We start from the raw sequence: 19,806 nt of genomic DNA on the forward strand, positions 1-19,806 counted from the left end.
ATCATTTCCACTAAGTCTTGAAACCAATTATTGTTAGGCACGCCCGTGGTAACATTTATCATCACACTTTCAAAGTCAGCTGTGATTCAAACACCAGCTACACATAGCGACGCAAAGAAGACCTTATTCAAATTTTTCCTTTGTTTTACTGTCAAATGTGACAGCAGAACAAAAGAGAATTTTGAATTAGGTCTCTCGCGTTGCTATGTGTAGCTTCAGTTTCTACTTCAGATGATTCGCCAGATGATGAATATTAACTACTTTCACTTCATATGCCTTCTCACTCTGAGAGGGAGCGAGAGAACCGATTGTTGCTCATGAAAAACGTATTGATTAACGACTAATGACGAGCCGGCGAAATAATCAGAAGAAAGATTATCGAATTTTTTTGCATGGACTTTGCAATTGGGGAAGGACTACGATCAAAGGTCAATTTTTTGACGCGCTTGTCAGTGAAGGCAAAATGTCTAGGAGTTTTTTTAAAAACGTTAAGTGGATGGAAATTTACTGTCACGTTTTCATGGTAGCCATTTTGAAGCGATGGAAGAAAGGCACACCTATTTTGTGCTTTTTTACTTTTGGAACTGCTTCTACTATTTCGTTTGAATTACATAGGTGAATTGTTTTGCAGATTAAGATGAGGCGAATTATGTAATTCTTCTATGACTTCCACTGTGGACATAGATCCACTGTGGTCAAACAAAAAAACAACCGTATCCCATTCAAGCTAATAAATCCGTCGATTTGTCAGATAAACCGTTTTTTCATGCTTTGAGTATAAGTTTCAGAATTTATCTCGTAATTTAGGTCCTCAGCGTGGAAAGTTGTATACGCATCTGTTGTGGACGGTTTATTTTAGGCACTTTTCGCTTGTCCCAAATTGTCGAAAATATACCGTACACCACAGATACACAAATAACTATTACGTCAGCCCTCCAGCAAGTAAAATGTTTTCCGGTTTTTGAAATAATGAGCTTGGCGCAAAAATAAAATTTCAATAATTTCTGACGATCTTACCTTACCGTTCTTGCATCATCGTACGTTTTTCAGTTACACGAGCAAAGAATGTGTTTTACAAATTCTTGTGGAGATTATATAATCAAAAAACAGAGCCGATATGTTGAGTAATAAATAATTTGATTTTTATTAACAATTACATAAATCTAGTAGATATACACATTTGCACTTGAACTTAATACACAAGTTACATAAGATACTTTTAACATTATTAAACACAAACCAGGACGAAATCTCCATTTGTCATACTTTATGCAGCTGTTGTAATGGAGACATTGACTCGAGTATTCTTCAATAGAGGATATTTCTTCTCTGTGTGCCTGGTGCTTCAATGTTTAACGTCTTGGTGTGTTTCACGAGCCGGACGTTGTTGCCATCTTCGATTGTCCTCCAATAGACCGTTTTCACAGCTTTGCGACTGGCAATAAACCGAGTTACTGTAGCAAATATCATTTTTAATAAACTTTTTGATATATCTCTTTAAACAGAACGTCTGAACTAATTGAACTTCGGGAGCGTTTTGAGTGAGCTCCGTTCAGCACAATGTGCTTTATACGATTCACACTCAGCCCGAAAACCGCTAATTTTCGGATTTTTTTGTTATTGTTTTTGGAGGCATTTTTTTTATCATCACTCATAATTTTTCGTATGCTTAAAAATATAAAAAAGTTTTCCATTTGAATTATTCCATGACGTCGGTCGGTTTGTAATGAATGAGTATAAAATCAAAAAAATTTGTATGGGATAGGTAATGGTTAATCAGAACACCAGTCACCATGTGAGCGGCTGATTTCTTCGTGACATTTTTCATGAAAATCATTGTCTTATCAGGCAGACCTATTTGTTTACCAGTGTTGTTCTGTTCAAGTTTTATAACACCAGAGCACAATGTCTATAAAGTTAATTCACATCTGTTTTTTGTTTTTGTTGTCATAAGAAGTATATTTTTAATCGTTCATTCAAATGCGGGTCTAAATATATAAAAAAAAATAATAAATTGGAACCAGACAATGCAGTGATAATAATATACTGATAGTGTAAGTGTAATTATTTCCTCAAGATTGGAATTAATGGAATTTTACAATAATTGATTTAGTTTGGAGTATTAGAGTCAAGGTTGTATACAATTCAATCAGACTTTTGTATTTTGATTAAGGTTGGTTCTCTTACAGTGATTTTGTAACTACGTTTAATCTAACACTTGACGAATGTCTATCTCGTCCCGAATTTGCAAAAACAGATTTTTCTTGAAGTAAGTATGAGTTTCTTCGCATTCTCATTAAACATTCTGGAAACAGTTAAGATGTGGGGTCAAGATTTGTAAAAAAAAGGAGCGTTGGCTCGGGTCTTAAAAACGAAAACGACAAAATTTTGAACGGAGCTTGGTTTTGCTTTGATTAAGATTTGTAGCCCACATTTGGGTCAAGAAATGTTATATTTTTGATGACAATTTTGCCTCGCAATTTTGCAAAAAAAAACTTCGTTTGGTGTTGAAATGTGTTATTTTTGAATAAAAAATAGAAAGGTTTGTGATGTGGTAACCTAGGTTAGAGACAACTCAATGGTTCCCGAAAATTGACACAAATTTTGAGTTTTCTCAGACCTACCTGGTGATTGAACCCACAAACATTTCTATGTTTTATTCAATCCTAACACATTTCAACCCCAAACGATGTTTCCAAAAAGGATGCGAGTGCAAAATTATCGTCAAAAATGTTACACTTGACAAGTGAAGATTCCTTTTAATGGGAGACGAGAGAAAGTTGAAAGGTCATCGGGTTCTCATATTTTTTTTATCCTTTTCTTGAAAGGTTTAGGGGCTACTTTAAAATCCCTTACACTCACCTCAAAATAGCTATCAAGAAATTCAGGTCTGTCCTACTTGTTTCTCATAATGAACCTTGGCTTTCAAATGTCAATTTTTGACATACACATTCTTAAAATCGACTTTTAACCGTGAAGCCATGATAGCGAATGATGACCAAATGGAAGAAAATGTAGAAGACAGCATGATCTACATTTTGCTTCATTTGAACCGCTCCTGTCTGGTTTGTTTTACTCTGTAGTGGTTCCAAACCTTACAACATTTATCACGCATATACTCTGGGCACATTATACAATTAGTATTTAAACTACATACGAAACGTGTGGGTTTAAAGAAAAACCAAGCGTAGCATAAATATTGCTGAGTATTTTGAGGTAAGTGTGCGATTCTTGCACCCTAGTTTATTTATAACCAAAGTCTATTATGCGGTCTTTTACTCGATAAGAAAAACTTACGTATCGCTCTTCTCGAAGGTAATTATTAATAACGTGGCTTCAACAAGAAAATCGTTTCAGTGGTTAAGAATAATTTCTCACAAACGATGACTACACACATCGTACAAAACGATTGGAAGACAAATGAAGAAAAATTCTTATAACAACCACCACTCTTCGGCCGCATATCATTTTCCTTACCTTTTTCATGTAAATATGTTTTTACTGCTGGCCCCACTCGAAATTTGAACATTACACACCACTTTGCCCACTGTGAAAACTATCGATTACATGAGCTATATTTTCGATCCATTTTTCGTTAATTTTATATGCGAAATTCTGCTATCGCATTTGGGAGATAGTAAAACAGAATATATTGAATGCTTCGACATTTTTCATTCATTCTGAGACAATTTTGTGATATAATACTCGCAACCTGGCTCATGTATTTTTGAGCAACTTGCTTCGGAAACTTTTGGCTCGGAAACTAACGAAAACGAAAAGAAAGTTACCGAAGCATGTTCTCAAAAACACACTTGGGAGTTTCTTCACGATGAAGCCATCGGATGTTTTTACTCATCTGGATACGAGATATCAAATTACTTCCCTCCTATAGTAATGTACTATTTATCACAAAATTGTGACCTTAAGTAATGAATTACGTTCGCAGCATCCAAGTAAACCTACTATTAATGCACAGAATTCTACATCAGTGTCTATTTACTTAAATTGTTTATATTTAACAGCGTTAAAACAAGATGCGTTTTATTTAACGTTTCGCATCCGGCAAATCACCACATCTGAAAAATTTTAACGAATCTATTACTTCTTTTGTTTCAACTGTTGCGACGTATTGATGCAAAATCTTTTACTTCATTTCGTTGTTGACAACAACATATGGCACAGCAGCCGCAAAATATTGGATAGCTTCTTTTCTTTGCGGTTTTTTACGTTTTCTGTCTAAGAAACCAACAAATTATTTTATAGAACTCTTTGAGGCCCACTGGCTGTCATTTTGTTCCGCTATAATCTCCTTAATGTTGAAGATATAACGACCAATTACTTTGTCGGAGCGATCTATATTCTTGTCTCGTTTTACCAAAATTTTCAGCAAATTGGTACCGATTTTGTATTAATAATGGTAAAGTTATTAAGGTGAAGAGAAACTTATATTGGTAGACCAGGAAAAAAGTCCCTCGAGTATAATCTCCAACTATCTTCGGCCGGTCAATTTATTTGCACCTGCATTTACAGGCAGAGAAAAATAAGGAGTCGCAACTACAATCCAACTCTCTTTGTTCATTCTACATCATTACCGTTTACGTATGCATGATATGATATATACATATGAACATGGACGTAGAATGTGAAATGATAAGCATCGATTGAACTGTAATCGTTGAAAATCGTCGACTTGTTTATTTTTTCCAGCTTTACAAAATCAAAACATTTTGTTTTGGCATTGGTATTTAATCCCTATATTGAGTCACTATCTATCAATACGGTCAGTGTTGCAATTTTATCAACAAAAAAAACAAGTCATACGTAAATTTGTATGCGATTTGTTTATCATAACAATGCAGACTGTTCTGTTTTCCTTTTTATGGAAACGTAAACATTGTCTGAGCGAACAAAGAATGAAATGAAATGCCACGTAGTGCTTTTTAAATCCGCAGTTATCAACCAACAATTCGCAAAGATCACCAGCAATGGAGGTCGTCTGGTAATTCCGCAAATATAATTCACATTGGTGACCGAAGCCAAACCAAATTCAATCAATTAAAAACACTTGAATTCCCAAAAGTGTAATTTGGCAACAAAATAAGACGTCCGCAAGTATAAACATCGTTTGTAAAGTTTACTTAAAATGTTATTATATTAACGGCACAACGTCGTCGACAGAGTGCAATCAAACCCTCCAGAAGAATATGGTGATGTGTGTCTATATACATTTTTGGTTAACAAAGAGAAAATCCATAGTCTGATTGGGTGGTTTTAAACTCGGGTGGTTTTTATCTTTCTCAATTGAATGGATATAAAAGCCATATAACATTTTATATTTATATCTAAATACGTGAAAGGAGAGAAAGTTGAATGAAAAAACGACGAAGAAACGAAAGGACCTTTATTTAATAGAATTTCGATTGTGAGTGCTATTCAACTGTGGATTAAATGTGCGGATACATTGAAATAATTGAGTTCTATTTTGAGTGTTTATCTTCAACAAACAGAATTAAATTGTTGACAGAACATTACGGTTGTTTGGTTTTTGGTCCATTTGGTGGATTAAATTAATTATTTTTTTTTCGATTATTATATGAATTGATATGAACGTTATTGTGAGAGAGAATAAATGATTGGGTTGACAATCAATTTACTGCAAAATGGAATGAGAGTGCCTTGTCCTTGAACTGGTATATGAAATAGACTGACAATGCTCAAACAGATGGTTCACTTAAACGTTTTACTAAAGAATACGCTTACCTGCATGTTCTTAATATAAATTTACAGCGCAGATGATGCCACCTTTAATGATATTTCGGAGACCTTATCGAGAACAGGCGTAAGGCCTGATTTACACTTACAAGAAAACCATTTGGATTAACCTCCGTTCAGCTAAACCACGCAACGTTTCTATTGTTTAAAGTGTAAACGGAGAGAAAATGGAGTGCTTTTTTCGTAAGTGGAAATCAAGACTAAGAAGTAAAAACGCACATATATGTAGAAGTGATATTTGCGACAAAGTTCAATATTCGTGGTGCAAAAAAACCTATGTTTGTAACACTGACAACACCAAAGCATTCTAAGAACAGGCAAAAGGATCATATTTTATTAACTGTCATTTTACCTCTTATTTTGTATGGTATGTATACGCAGTGGTATACCAACATAAAAAACTGAATTTATATATGAATATACGCAGTAGTCGTCGTGGAGGCCTCTTATTTAAATTATGTTCGTTTGCCTGTTCTTGGAGTGCGTTGCCAACACAGGTCTCCGGACTGATCATACTAGGCGATCGGTTGGAAGCCGCAGGCTCATTTGCGTTTTTTACATGCAGCCAGGATTGGCAAACATATTTTAACTGTTGGTTTAGAGATCGCCCGTCAGGTAGCCATTCCGTCACTGTCCGCCAATTCAGCCCTACAGTCTCTGATTTATTTTCACCAATCTCCTGCAACAATTTCGCGCTAGTAAAAACCTTACAAAATGTGCATGTCTTCGCTTCATGAATATTACGAGTCATATTGGCGGACGGTTATGTTGTCTTAAGTATCTTATCTTCAAATATTTTTTGGTTCAAAGAACCTCTTATCTCTTAATTGATTAATGGGTGTTTTCGTTGGTGTAATTTAAGTCCACAAAATTTTCCTAGACTCCGATAATGACACATCATCAAACATCATCTCATCGTCAAGCACTGCAAAGTGTAAGGTATTACACAATGATTCGCACGATAAAGCGGTGTTATGCAATGTGCTTTGGGTTTGGATGAATGTCTTTCACAATTTTATTTTTGTTTCCATTCTGCTAAATGTTCCTAATTTAACCATAATTCTATTACAACAATTTCTCCCCTTATTACCGAACAATAATTGCGTAACAATAACGTCAAACCGAGAATATATAGTAAAAATAGAAAAGACTTCAGCCACCATCATAACGACAATGATATACCATTCACCGGAAATAAGAATCGCAATATCGTTTTTGGCAGCACAATGCACAGTTTTTTTGCTAATGCTCGCTAAAAGCATAATATCCAATGGTGAATATGTTTTGTCAATTTTCTGTTGTTATATATAACATTTCAACTGTGTTCTTTATAGCGTTGTTTGTTATGTAGACAGAAAGTTTTTGGGTAAACAAACGTATTTTATTAAACATTAAAAGCCAGTCAATTTAAGGGTCATATTTTAATGGATAAAAAGGACTATAAATTTGTCATACGACTTATTGTCTCCTTATCGCTGTTTTGTTACGAAACTACAATTTTGTGGATTGTTATGATAATGCCATTGTAGTAACATGTTTAATGTAATGATTTGCCATATATTTTATAAGAAAGGTCGAATGGAGTGTACGTATACACTATACCACCATAAAGCCGTCTTATCCCTTTCGTAGGCAACATAATTTAGTCATCACTTTATTCAGAAATGTCGTAAATAAATTAAATTTTAATTTTTAGCCTCAAAGAGCATTTAAAGTCGAGTGGTCGAAAGGTGAAAGGTTTCGAATTGATCGCTTGATACTGATAAGAAATCGAACTGGAACATCTGACCTGAGTTAGATCAATAACGGGAAAGGTAATTTCCTAGGTAAATATTTTTACATTCTAAATTCTAAAGCATATAAACACTGAAGCCACTGAAGGTAATGGAAAAGAGCAGTTACGCACAGATCCGTACTTTCAGGTACATTTAGTTTCATTAGCAGTAAACCAATTTACCCTAGAGAGCTAAAGGTTTTGCAAGCAAAATTATATCACTAGAAAAAGAAAAGTTTGCCTACTGCGATAAAATACCTCACTGATATAAGGCTGTATCTAAGAGACTCATACTAATGCTCGCGCAAGCGCTCGTATACGTACACGTCTCTTATATTCAGCCTTATAGCAGTAATGTACTATTATGTGTTATCAGTGTAAAGTTACCCAGGGAAGATCAGTTGATTTGACGAGCGACCTCAATGCATAAATATGCCGTTGATTTTGATGCGGAACGCTTATATGGCATGTTCTTTTGTAACATTTTCGTGCATGGTATTTTTTCAATGCAAAATAAAGATATTTTAAACATTGGAAATGATTTAAAAACTGTTTCTAAATGATAAATAAAGATGAATCTTCATATTTAAACAAAAAAATAATAAAGTATTATGAAAAATCTGTCAAGTACAACCAAATCAAGCGTCGTTCCGAACGTTTCTAAAGTGAGAAAAACTCCATGCAGTCATCGACGGCAAAGGTGTTTTCCTATAGTTTTACAATAAAATTTGAACCATTACTTCATTTAAAAATAACAAGAAGGGCAAAACTTCATTTTGATCACGGATTAAGTTAAATTTGATTTTAAAATAAGTATAAAATAATTAAAATTATCACCGTTCCGAACGTTTCATCAGTAAAAAAAATCCAAAACACCATATCGATAGGCAGAGAGTTTTCGAACAAAACGCTACTAAAGTTAAATTGGTTACATCAAATTGGTATGCAAATAGCACTTTGTGCGCTATTTTACATTGAAAACAAAAGATTAATGACGCCAAACACCGGTAGAAACCAAAAATCCGCTACAAATTTCTGTAAAATACCGGTAACAAACAAAAATGTGCTACGAATGTATTTGCAACCACTTTATACTCTGCCGTGGTCGCTCAGTGGTCGTTCAATGGTAGTGGTGAGGTAAATTTGATTCCATACCAACTTAGCAGGTGCGACAACATTAATTACAAGAAAATATAATGACGGCATTTAGTAATGACACAAAACTTTTTGACATTTACCCCCACTTTTTGTATTATATGTTAACTACTAACGTTTCAAAAACAAATTTACCCAACGCACTTTAAGCAAAAGTGCTTCGAGTGACAGCCAAACAGAGTACTATTTTGTCTGCAAATTTTTTCAGATTTTTTTACTGTGCCAAAATTTGTTCGATACACTGTCCCGTTTCAGTACTCTATTTAGAGTTTTAATCATGCTTGAAGTGCGTTGATTCACCTGAAAGTTGGGGTCCGTAATTTCTGTGATCAGTTGAGGGTTTGCATTACCTTCAGTGTTTACATAGTTTTTTAGTATTAGCGCCAGTAACGTTATACATGCAAACAAAGCATTTGAACGCAGGTAAATTTGTGAATCAGGAACTAATTGGTATTTACAGCATTACAACAGTTGTCAGACACATTATTCAGGTACATTTTCCAATGTAAATTTTGATTTAGTTTTGAGTCTAGTTCAGGTATAATGACGTTGTGGGTATAACTCATTTGTTATTTGCATCCGAATGGAAAATTAATTCTTATTGGATTTAGTACGCCCAAACTGTATAGACTATATTTAGTATGATGTTTATGGAAGTGGAGTACTGTGAGCAATGCTATCCAACAAGCTGGAGAACGAACACTAGGTTTTCGGAACAATGAGAGGAAGGAATGGATCTCTGACGACACATGGAAACTGATTGAAGAACGCAAACACTGGAAAGACGTCGTAAACAGTACGACAGACACTGAAATTAAAGCAAACGCGACTCGAAGCTATAACGAATTGGAAAAGAGCGTGAAGCGAAGAGCAAGAGCCGACAAACGAAAGTTTTTTAACGATCTAGCTGATCAAGCACAGCGTGCGGCTGACAGCAACAATATGCGAGAAACGTACCGACTAGCTCGTCGTGTTTCGGGAAAGCGACCTGACGCAGAAAAGCCACTGCAGTCTGCCGATGGAAGCCTGCTGACCACTGACTCGGAACAAAGTGAAAGGTGGAGCGCGTATTTTGAGGAACTACTCAACAGACCACCTGTAACGGTTACACGAAGTCCTTCAGAACCAGTACGTACACGTAGCTTCAAGGAGTCAGCTCCGACCACAAACGAGGTCAAATCAGCGATTAAGCTGCTGAAGAACAACAAAGCACCTGGTGCCGACAACATAGCTGCCGAAATGCTGAAGGCCGACATTGAGGTCATGACGGAGTTGCTGCACCCAATTGTATGTGAAGTGTGGGAAGGAGGGAACATTCCAGAGGATTTTACCGACGCTCTGATCATAAAACTGGCGAAGAAAGGAGATCTGACTGTCTGTAGCAATTGGCGCGGTATCACACTACTTAACACAATCAACAAAATCCTCTCCATCATCATCCATGACAGAATATCGACGGTCTTAGAACCCAATATACGCAAACAGCAAGGTGCCTACAGACCGAACAGATCATGCATCGATAACATCAACACCTTAAGAATCATAATGGAGCAATCAGCGGAGTTCAACTCACCACTGTACTTGCTTTTTGTGGATTTCAAACAGGCGTTCGATAGTTTGGATCGAAATGTAATGTGGGAGATTTTGTTGAGCTACGGCATTCCTGCAAAAATCCTTAACATCATCAAAGGACTTTATCATAGAGGAAAATGCCGCATTGTACATCGTGGGAAGCTGGGTCGATGGTTCACAGTCGATTCTGGTGTCAAACAAGGATGTGTGCTATCGCCGCTGCTGTTCTTATTGGTAATAGACTGGGTGATGCGCAAAGTAAATATCGGAACCAGAGGTATTCAATGGACGCTCACCGAACGTCTCGAGGATATTGATTTTGCTGACGATTTGACGCTCATGGCACAGGCAGCACGAGACATGCAAGAATCGTTACGTCTACTTGTTAAATATGCTGGGCAAGTGGGACTAAAGATAAACGTGACGAAGACGAAATTAATGCGCATAAACACAACTGCACCGTGCAACCTGAAAATCGAAGGAGAAACAATAGGCGAAGTTGAGAACTTCTGTTATCTGGGAAGTTTCTTAGCAAAGGACGGCGGAGCTGATATGGACGTTCAAAGTCGGATTCAAAAAGCGCGACAAGCTTTCATCTCTCTAAACAATATTTGGAATTCTACACAACTAACGAGAAACTTGAAGCTGAAATTCTTCAAATCAAATTGCATCTCAGTATTGCTCTACGGCTGCGAAACTTGGAAAATGACATCGACAATCGAGAACAAAATACAAGTCTTCGTCAATCGATGCCTTAGAAGAATCCTGAGAATACGCTGGCCAGAGAAGATTTCAAACATCGACTTGTGGAACCTAACCAAATTCGAGAAAATGAAAGTGATGATCAAACGTCGGAAATGGAATTGGATCGGCCACACAATTCGACGCCCTGCGGGAAGCATCGCGAAAACCGCACTGGACTGGAACCCACAGGGAACGCGGAAAAGGGGCAGGCCCAAAATCACGTGGAAACGAACAGTCGTCGACGAAGCGAGGAAAGCCGGAAAAGAATGGACGGAAGTCAAGGCGCTCGCTCCAAACCGAATTCGATGGCGGCAATTTGTAGACTCTCTATGCTCCCTCGAGGTGTAAGAAGTCAGATGATGATGATGATTACCAAAAAAGTACTCCGTGTGAGAGACAAAATTGAATTTTTTAATCTTTGCTTTGGTTATTTGTCAGCTCGCTCTCTCACGACTCTCTCACGGAGTACTTTTTGTTGACACTTAAGGATACGCCTTCAAAGTCTCAATGATTGAATTCATTAAAGAATGAAAATTAGGACGAGATATGCCTTGAAGTATGTATCAACAAAGGTACAGCGTAAACGAATCGACACAAAAATTGTTTGTGTCTCAGAGAACTTATACCACTTCGAAAACCTTTGCAGATTGTGAAAATTTATGTAATTTACACAATTTTCTCCAAGTAGGTTAAGTTGTGGCTGTGGCTCACAAACCAATTTTTCCTTTAAAAGTAACATATTTTTGGTGTGCTTCAATGGTTTTAATTTAAAAAAAAAAGTTTTTGGTTCAGAGAAATCATCAAAAACGAACATTTTTCTGCCTAAAAGTTGGCGAAGTATTCGTTGCTCTTAAATTCAAAAGTTTTGCCCACACTATCAGACATTTCGTATTTCATTTTAGGGGCACATTTTGTACGAATTTCTTTCGTAATTTCCAATCTAGGCATAATTCCCCTATGCTCATAGAGCATTATCGCCGTTTCGGTGATAACAACACTTTTTTCCGTGCGTTATTGACACTTTGGCCCAAATAGTTCATGAACTGGAGACCACTTAAAACACGACCTAGAGGTAGACCACCAGAGAGATAGATTAATGGTATAATGATAATTGCAGGCACATTTTGGCAACAAGTGGCAATGGATCGTTCGAAATGAAAGAGAAGCAGCGGATAGAACCAGGCTGAAAAAGAATAATTTTATTTTGTTGGGATGATCGTTATTTTCATTTCATTTTACCTATATTCATATTCATCACGTTGGTACCAATACTTTATAATGGCAATGCGATTTAAAATATTGGTAAAAAAAATATTTTTGTAGGCATGGAAAAAGTAAGTAAGGAAATGGGCAGTAAATTCATTGTTCACGAGAACTAACAAACTACATGCCAAAGAGTAATCCAACGAGAATAAATTCTAGTTTATTTATCTGTCAGAGCTGCGGAATAGTTTAGAACGAATCATATTTTAGGTGACGCAGGAATCTCGAATGTTTAGGAATTTTTAAAGAACCTCATTCGTAATAACCGTTATACCCGTGACAACTGAATAAGTAATAACAAAAAGAACTAATGTGTGTCCTTCCTCTTATTATATTGCTTCAGTGTTTTCTGCATGGAATTAAATAAATTGTTTTATAGTTATGTTTCATTTGCACGCATATTTATTGAGGTTGGAGTAAATTATGTTTGTTTATGACTACAGTTGTAAAGAAAAAAAAAATTAGCTGAGATTTTTTGTGTGTGATATACCGACATACGTATGGCACAACCTTTCTAAGAAGGATTCCTTTTTTTTAGAGTTTACGCTTAGTTTAAAGTCAATTTCTTTCCATTTTTCTTTAACACAAAATTTACAAAACTTTAAATCAAACCAAATTTTTTACTAGGCATGTCACTAACATTGATACTCATCAGAAAGGTTGTTTAAAACATCAAAACGCAGAGACAGATTTTCTTTGTATTTTAGAATATATACTTCTCGCAATAATCTACCCTGTGTTCAGATGGCGTCTAAACTAAATAACAATGTCAGTTGGTTTTCTCTTGAACATAGGAAGATTTTTCGTTTTTACAAAGTGGGTAAAAATAAGTGAAATATCATCTTTAAAATATCTTACAGTGCACTTCGCGGAAACGTACCCAACTCTGGGGTGGACAGATCGTTCCGCGCTGAGTGTGAAAAAACTGTCATTACATACACATTCTGCTTCATTAGACTCACCACTCACAGCACCCAACACTAGTGGATGGTGGATGTGTTTTTTTCCACGAAGTATAAGTACTATAATATTAGAAACTGGCAAAAAAGATTGTGCAAATTAGACGGACGCAAAAATATTGGCTCTGGAAATCAACAAGTGAGAACGAAATCCAATTGCAACGATCACGAAAAATTTCCTTGTACCACGTTGATTACGAAAGAAAAATACTCGAACGTATCAATTTCACTTGAACGAATGTGATACATGGTGTCACGGAACCACTCCGTAGTGAATGCTACCAATGCTTTGAATGACTATTTCCTAGCTTACCATTATTGCGAATGATCTGTCGTACGAGATATGAAGAACTTTAAATGGGAGGAAAACAATGTCCTTTGTTCCATCGACTTCATCAAAACCAAAATGAATTAAATCTGTCCTTTCATGCAGATAGAAAATAAAAAAATCTCAGAGCCACTCTGACTTCAAAATAACCAAACGGTGGTTTGTAAGTGTAGAGTGAAGGATTGAGGTAATGAAAAATGAAAATAAATCGAAAGTACAACGGTAGTCCAATCACTTGGTCGAGCGACGGTGATTGTTGTTAGTTTGTAAGATTACTGGTCATTCATTCCGTTGTCAGTGTTTATTCAAAATATTTGTTAAAGTCCACATGGACCAACTTTTATGTTGCAACGTCAAGCTCAAACTGGAAGAAAAGAGTTACTTCCGTATTAAAGATTTTATATGGAGTGTTCGACGATATTTTAAGTAAAAATTATTAAATCTGTTACTTCTCTTGTTCAAAACCTTTTCAAAAGATTGCATCAAATCTCTTACTTCAATAGTTTCAACATTACATTTTATTATAAAAGACCGCATAAGCTGTTGCTCATCGGTTATTTTTGTCGTCGGTGTCGATAACGGATGATCAACGATATTTGAACTCGATGATTATGTTTTTGTGATGATTCAAAACGTATGTCACCCCTCTTCAATACGCTAATTTGTGAGTTAGAATTTCTCTCTCCAGAAAATTTACAACTAGCTTCGGTGACCACTGAGCAAAGACTGATCGGCTGAAGGAGGCTGAAGGGTAGTCTCACACACCAATTTGTATGCGAGACTCACCTCTAAGAGATGACTTTTTGTTACATGTTGTAAAAGGGGACATACTATGATTCGCTTGTGCGAGACTCTTCGACACTTGAAGGAGAAAGGGAAAATGACAAAGCCTTCATGTGATTAATTTTTCATAAAAACAAACAAAGTCTGATGTTACAACCCTACAATAAGTTAACATTGACGTAGCAAAACAACTGAAATGTATTTCCTCAATTTTGACTTTAAATAAATGAAAGAAAGTGGCAGCTCTAAGGAAAGAAATTACCGATGTCGTAAAACCCTTTTTTTATAAATAGTTCGGTACAAATGAAAGGTAATTTTTGGATGCGATCTTTTCAGAAAGTTAGGGTGAAACGGTTTATTGCTCTTTCCGAAATAAAAACAAAATCTTACAATTGTGCGAGTAAGTGTTTTGACCCTAATTTTTACAAAATAAAGATTTTATCTTAATTTAACTTTTATTATGTATATGCAATTCGAACAGTAGAGTCATTCATCTTAATTTGTATAAGTAATCTAAACTCTCACAAAAAGCCATTTAACCAACTCAACAAATTTAATGAATAATCAGAGAAAATGTGATCAAATACGACTGACTGACAATAAAAAATAAACCAACAAAACGTTTTAACCGAAAAAAAAAAATTAATGAATTATGCTATGGTGGTGATGGAACATCTGTTAATTAAACGTACGAAAAGAAGAAAAAAAAATTGAGTAAACTTTTCAACCAAAAATCTTCGGACATGCATAGAAGAGCGTTTTTGTTCACACATAATTTCTAATTCACTTGATGGTAAAAACCAATAATAATAACACCACTAAAGCTATCTAGAAAATATGACTTAGCACAAAACTACAACGGAAGCTTCATTATTTCGTTCTTTTTACCTTTTATTTATTTTTTTGTTGTTGTTATCATTGTGTGTTTATTTTTCATTTCGTTTGTATCTCTTTTTTATATTTGTTTTCATTGTTTTCTTTTGATCGAATGTAACCATATATACACTACACATTTTATATACACACCGGAGAGACTATACGTACACGTACATAACTTCGGTTACAAGAGAGGTGTTGTTTTTTAAGTCATTCCAAATTATATCCACTAAAATGGCGTAGGCATGTCTAATATGTACAATTGTTCACAATGGCTGCCATTATCTAATAAATTGTAAAATGCTGAATCGAGAAAAAATAAATTGTTGGAGCTTTTTTTTGTATGTGTGTACATAGCTTTACAATGGATTAAGGTTCAACTTATGGATTTTAAAAATTAGGCTACAATTAAAAATGATGAAAATTCAATTCATTTTAGAAAGATATAAAAAAAACTTTACTTCTTCTAATATTGGAATATTTTTTGTGTATTTTAATTTGACCCCAACGAAATAGTAAAGTTACTCAAAAAACTGTTATTGTTACAAAATTACGAAATATAATGGATATGATGCATATAAAATAAGAAGAAGAAAAAAACATCAGAAATAACGATCCATCTAGCAATTAAATAATTATAAGTAGATAATGCATCGAAGAAAAGAGTGATTTAGTCTATACCTACTCACCCACATAAAATTTTGTTTGCATTTTACCGTAAAACATTTTTTAGTACTTAATGTAGCCATAAATTTACTTTCTTGCTGTGTGATTGGATAACCATATAGAGAAAGGCCGATGAAGTAAAGCTCCAACGAAACTAAGGCAACAAAATGGATGCCTAGAGGTGTACCATAAACCTTGTGCATAAGTGCCGGCCTAATACATTACGGGATAATGCCTTAATTTTAATAGTTTAAGTCACTTCAAGCATGAGTGGTACTCTAAATCGAGTACTGAAACCCGACAGTGTATCGAACAAATTTGACACTGTAAAAAAATTTGGATTTTTTTTCTTTCAAAATCAGCTGTCAATCAAAGCATTTTTGCTTGAAGTTCGGCCGAATTTTTTGAAATTCTTATGGAAACAATTCACTTTTTAAAGTTGTCTTTGAGAACGAAAGCTATCTAATACATGGATTAAGAAAAATAATTTGCAATATCTGGCACCCCTAATAGCTCAGCGAGAAAATGTCTCAATTTTTCGTCGACAATCCATTGATTTTGCTCACAGATGTCACTGTTACGATTTCGATTACATTTCGATATCGATAAGGGAATGAAAAGACCAATGTAGATGTAGTTGGAGAGGTGGCCCGATTTTCTAAGCAATTTTTTGTCTTGGAAAAGACTTTTTGAACAATATATGCATTGAAGTAAAGGTCATGCAAACGCTCAGCAGATCATAATCTTTACAAAACCTAAGTCACTGAAAAAGTATTTAATTCATATTTTAATTGATTGAAACTATTATCGCCATTTATTTTATACATTTTGAACCGAATGATTGATTGAAAAACGGAAAAAAATTGCCTTCGAAATTCGAACCGTCAAGTAAACGTTGACCAAATTTAATCGAGTTCAGTTTTATTTTTGTGAACGAAGACAAAACGGATGCAAAACCACGGCAGAGTAAAATAAACCAGGCAAGAGTGGCTCATTTTTGAAACGTCGAATAAGGGATCTAATACACTGTATGAAATGAACTCAAATGAACACTGACATAAATTGAATAATTTTGTTCGCAAAAAAATAAGGCTACTAGATAATTCACGCCCCTAGTCAAATCAAGCGCTCCTGCCTTGTTTACTTTACTATGTCGTGGCAAAACGAAATACGTTTCAAAGTGCGTTGGCATCTTAAAAGCGCGTACAATAATTCATAGTTGATCCTGTTAAAGTCAACTGTGAGGTTGTATTCTTCGCGACTAGTTTTGATCGATCTGACTTGCCAGTGAATGTTGTCATTAAATTATTAAATATGCGAATTCGTTTGATAAATCGTGTTCAAATCTTAAACTAATCATGTCATAGCCTGGTATTTCGTATTAGTACAATAAAAGAGGTCGCGACACCAATTTTTATAAGATGCACATTTCGTACAATTTTAGAGTTTTTCATTAGGTCGCTGAAAAGTTTGATCATTCTATGGGCACATTTAAATTGTTTGCGCCAATCCACCAATTTAGTAGGGACAAATTCACACTATCACACTATTACGTATTGGCAGCACCACAAATTTTGAGTAATTCTGTTCGTAATGTGTAGTCTAAGGTTCGACCAGTGAAATGAAATAAAATACATTTTGTTTGCATAGCCATGAGAGTTTTCAAAATTTAGTTTCATTATTAAATGTATAAAAATGTATTTTACTTTACTAGTGAGGTACAGTGGCTATTCCCTCACTAGTGAAAGCCTTTTCCCTCGCTCGTAAAGTAAAACGTTATACTTTACACGTGAAATAATTTGATATCTCGTATCACGATGAGTAAAAGTACCTCGGGCTTCGTTACTGGTATGGTAATGTACTATTTCATGCACGCATTGTGTTTTTCCTTATTTTCCCCCCCAATAGGCCATGATAAAATTGTGTTTTCTGGTCGAATGACATTTCTAGTGAGAAAAGTGCAGCACCTGTCCAGTGTGAAGAAAATAGAACTTTTCTCATTCGAACTGTCACTTTGTTTATTTTCGAAAATGGTATTAAAAGCGGTCACTAGAATCGATGTTTTGTTTCGATATTTCCTATTTTCTTCCCTTGGTAAACAAATAACTATTTTGTACGTGGACTGAGAGTTGAAAAATAGTAGATTACGTTGGATGCTGCGAAAGTAATTCACTACACAAGGACACAATTTTGTGATACGAGCAAACTCACGAGTAAGTTTTTGAGCAACAAGGTTCGGCTCGGATATGCAAACTCTACACTTGCCTCGAAAACAGTTACCGAAGCTTGTTGCTCAAAAACACGAGTGAGTTTGCGAGTTCTACAAAATTGTGTCCGAGAGCAATGAATTACGTCGCAGCATCCAACGTATTCTGGTTTATTGCCTGCTCATGCGAAAATTGACTATTACACGGCTGTTCTGCAGAAATTCTACATAAATTCAGTATCTCAATAAACCAACACCAACAAAACAAAAATAAATCTGTTCTTCCGATAAAACGTTTACAAACAAATCTAGTGTGCTGACGAAATCGGCTCACACGCTACACGTCTCCTAAAAAATTGATCCCGAAAACAGCACTCGTGTTACATTAGTATTGTCGCAACAGTAGTTAAAATTGCGTAGGTGACATGTTGACATTGAATAGTTTTTCGCAGTTAGTATCGATGAAGACGCATTGTTTGTGCAATTATTTTGTTAGTTCTTGTTAATGTTTTCAAAAAAATGTGCAACAAAGTGTAGTGTTTGTAAGCAAAAGCATTTAGTGTTACAAGTGAAAAATACAACGAAATGTGTGGCCAGTGTTACTTCGAAACATCAAAATTATTGTTACAATAAATATGGCCGACAATTCTGTGTTGCGAATTCTTCTAAAATTATGTTGTAACCAGATTACTTGCGTAACAAGTTTTTCTGAAATAACTGTGTTCATCGATCAATAATTTTATCAAAAAAATGTTATTTTAGCGACATTTCTTACATTCTTTTTTGATCGATCGATTCATTCAACAAAAAAGATAAAATGAAAGCAAGGCAAATTTTACTTGAAAGAACTGTCAACTTGAAATAAACCCCAAACCTAGTGTAATGGATCACTTTCGCAGGTGGTAAACAGCCGTGTAATAGTCAATTTTCGCATGGGGCAGGTAATAAATTTAGTTTAATTAACTCAGCGGTACGTGTTCTAACTCTAGTTAAATAATAACGAGGGCGTAGTGCACTATGTATACAATCATTTATATATATTACGCGCGGTGTTCGGATGTCAAAATGACTTTACTAGAAGAATATTAAAAAATTACGCTACAGGTCTATGTTGTTTTCTCATTTTCGCACACACTTGTCACGAAGAATTCGAGGCTTGCCGAAGTGTATTGAATTATTCTTCTAGTTAAGTAATTTTGACATCCGAACACCGAGCGTATGTGATAATAGTATATTGCTTCCGAGGTTCCAAGTTGTGTATTTGATAAGTGGGGTGTTACAGCCCGACCCGAAGAGGATTAGGCAATGTAAATGAAAATGAAACAGGCTGTAACACGTAAACGCTATAACGTGCTCGCTCATAAATCAATTATGTAAAAATAGTAAACGAGAAGTAGTCATCGGTTAGCGATCACGACAACAAATATTAGCGAAGAACTCTAGTTGGTCTTATCTTTTATAGAAAAATATGTGTTAAACTAATGAAGTAAAAGATTTTGTTTGTAACGCTGAAAACGGTTTAAAAAAAAGTAGAAATATATTTAATAGAGATATACCAACATACGCTTCTCGTTTGTAACATATTTTCAAACATGCCAACGAAAACAATAAAATGCATTGAATTTTCATTCACTCCAACGTTAAAGTTTCGTTGCATTGTAGTGCTTGATGAAAAGAAAGTTAGGTCAATCGAAGTTTAACAATTGAA

At 35.2% G+C, this 19,806-nt stretch overlaps 1 long non-coding RNA gene across 1 annotated transcript; it reads left to right on the forward strand.

The window, feature by feature from the left end:
• The first annotated feature begins 1,272 nt into the window (after window positions 1–1,272).
• LOC119066808 lies at window positions 1,273–7,495 on the forward strand. Its single transcript, XR_005085797.1, has 3 exons — window positions 1,273–2,058; window positions 2,190–2,269; window positions 7,469–7,495. It is a non-coding gene; the product is annotated as an uncharacterized LOC119066808 (long non-coding RNA).
• Window positions 7,496–19,806: the final 12,311 nt, after the last annotated feature.

Source organism: Bradysia coprophila, chromosome IV (assembly GCF_014529535.1).
Source record: "Bradysia coprophila strain Holo2 chromosome IV, BU_Bcop_v1, whole genome shotgun sequence".
NCBI classification, from domain to species: Eukaryota; Metazoa; Arthropoda; class Insecta; order Diptera; family Sciaridae; genus Bradysia; species Bradysia coprophila.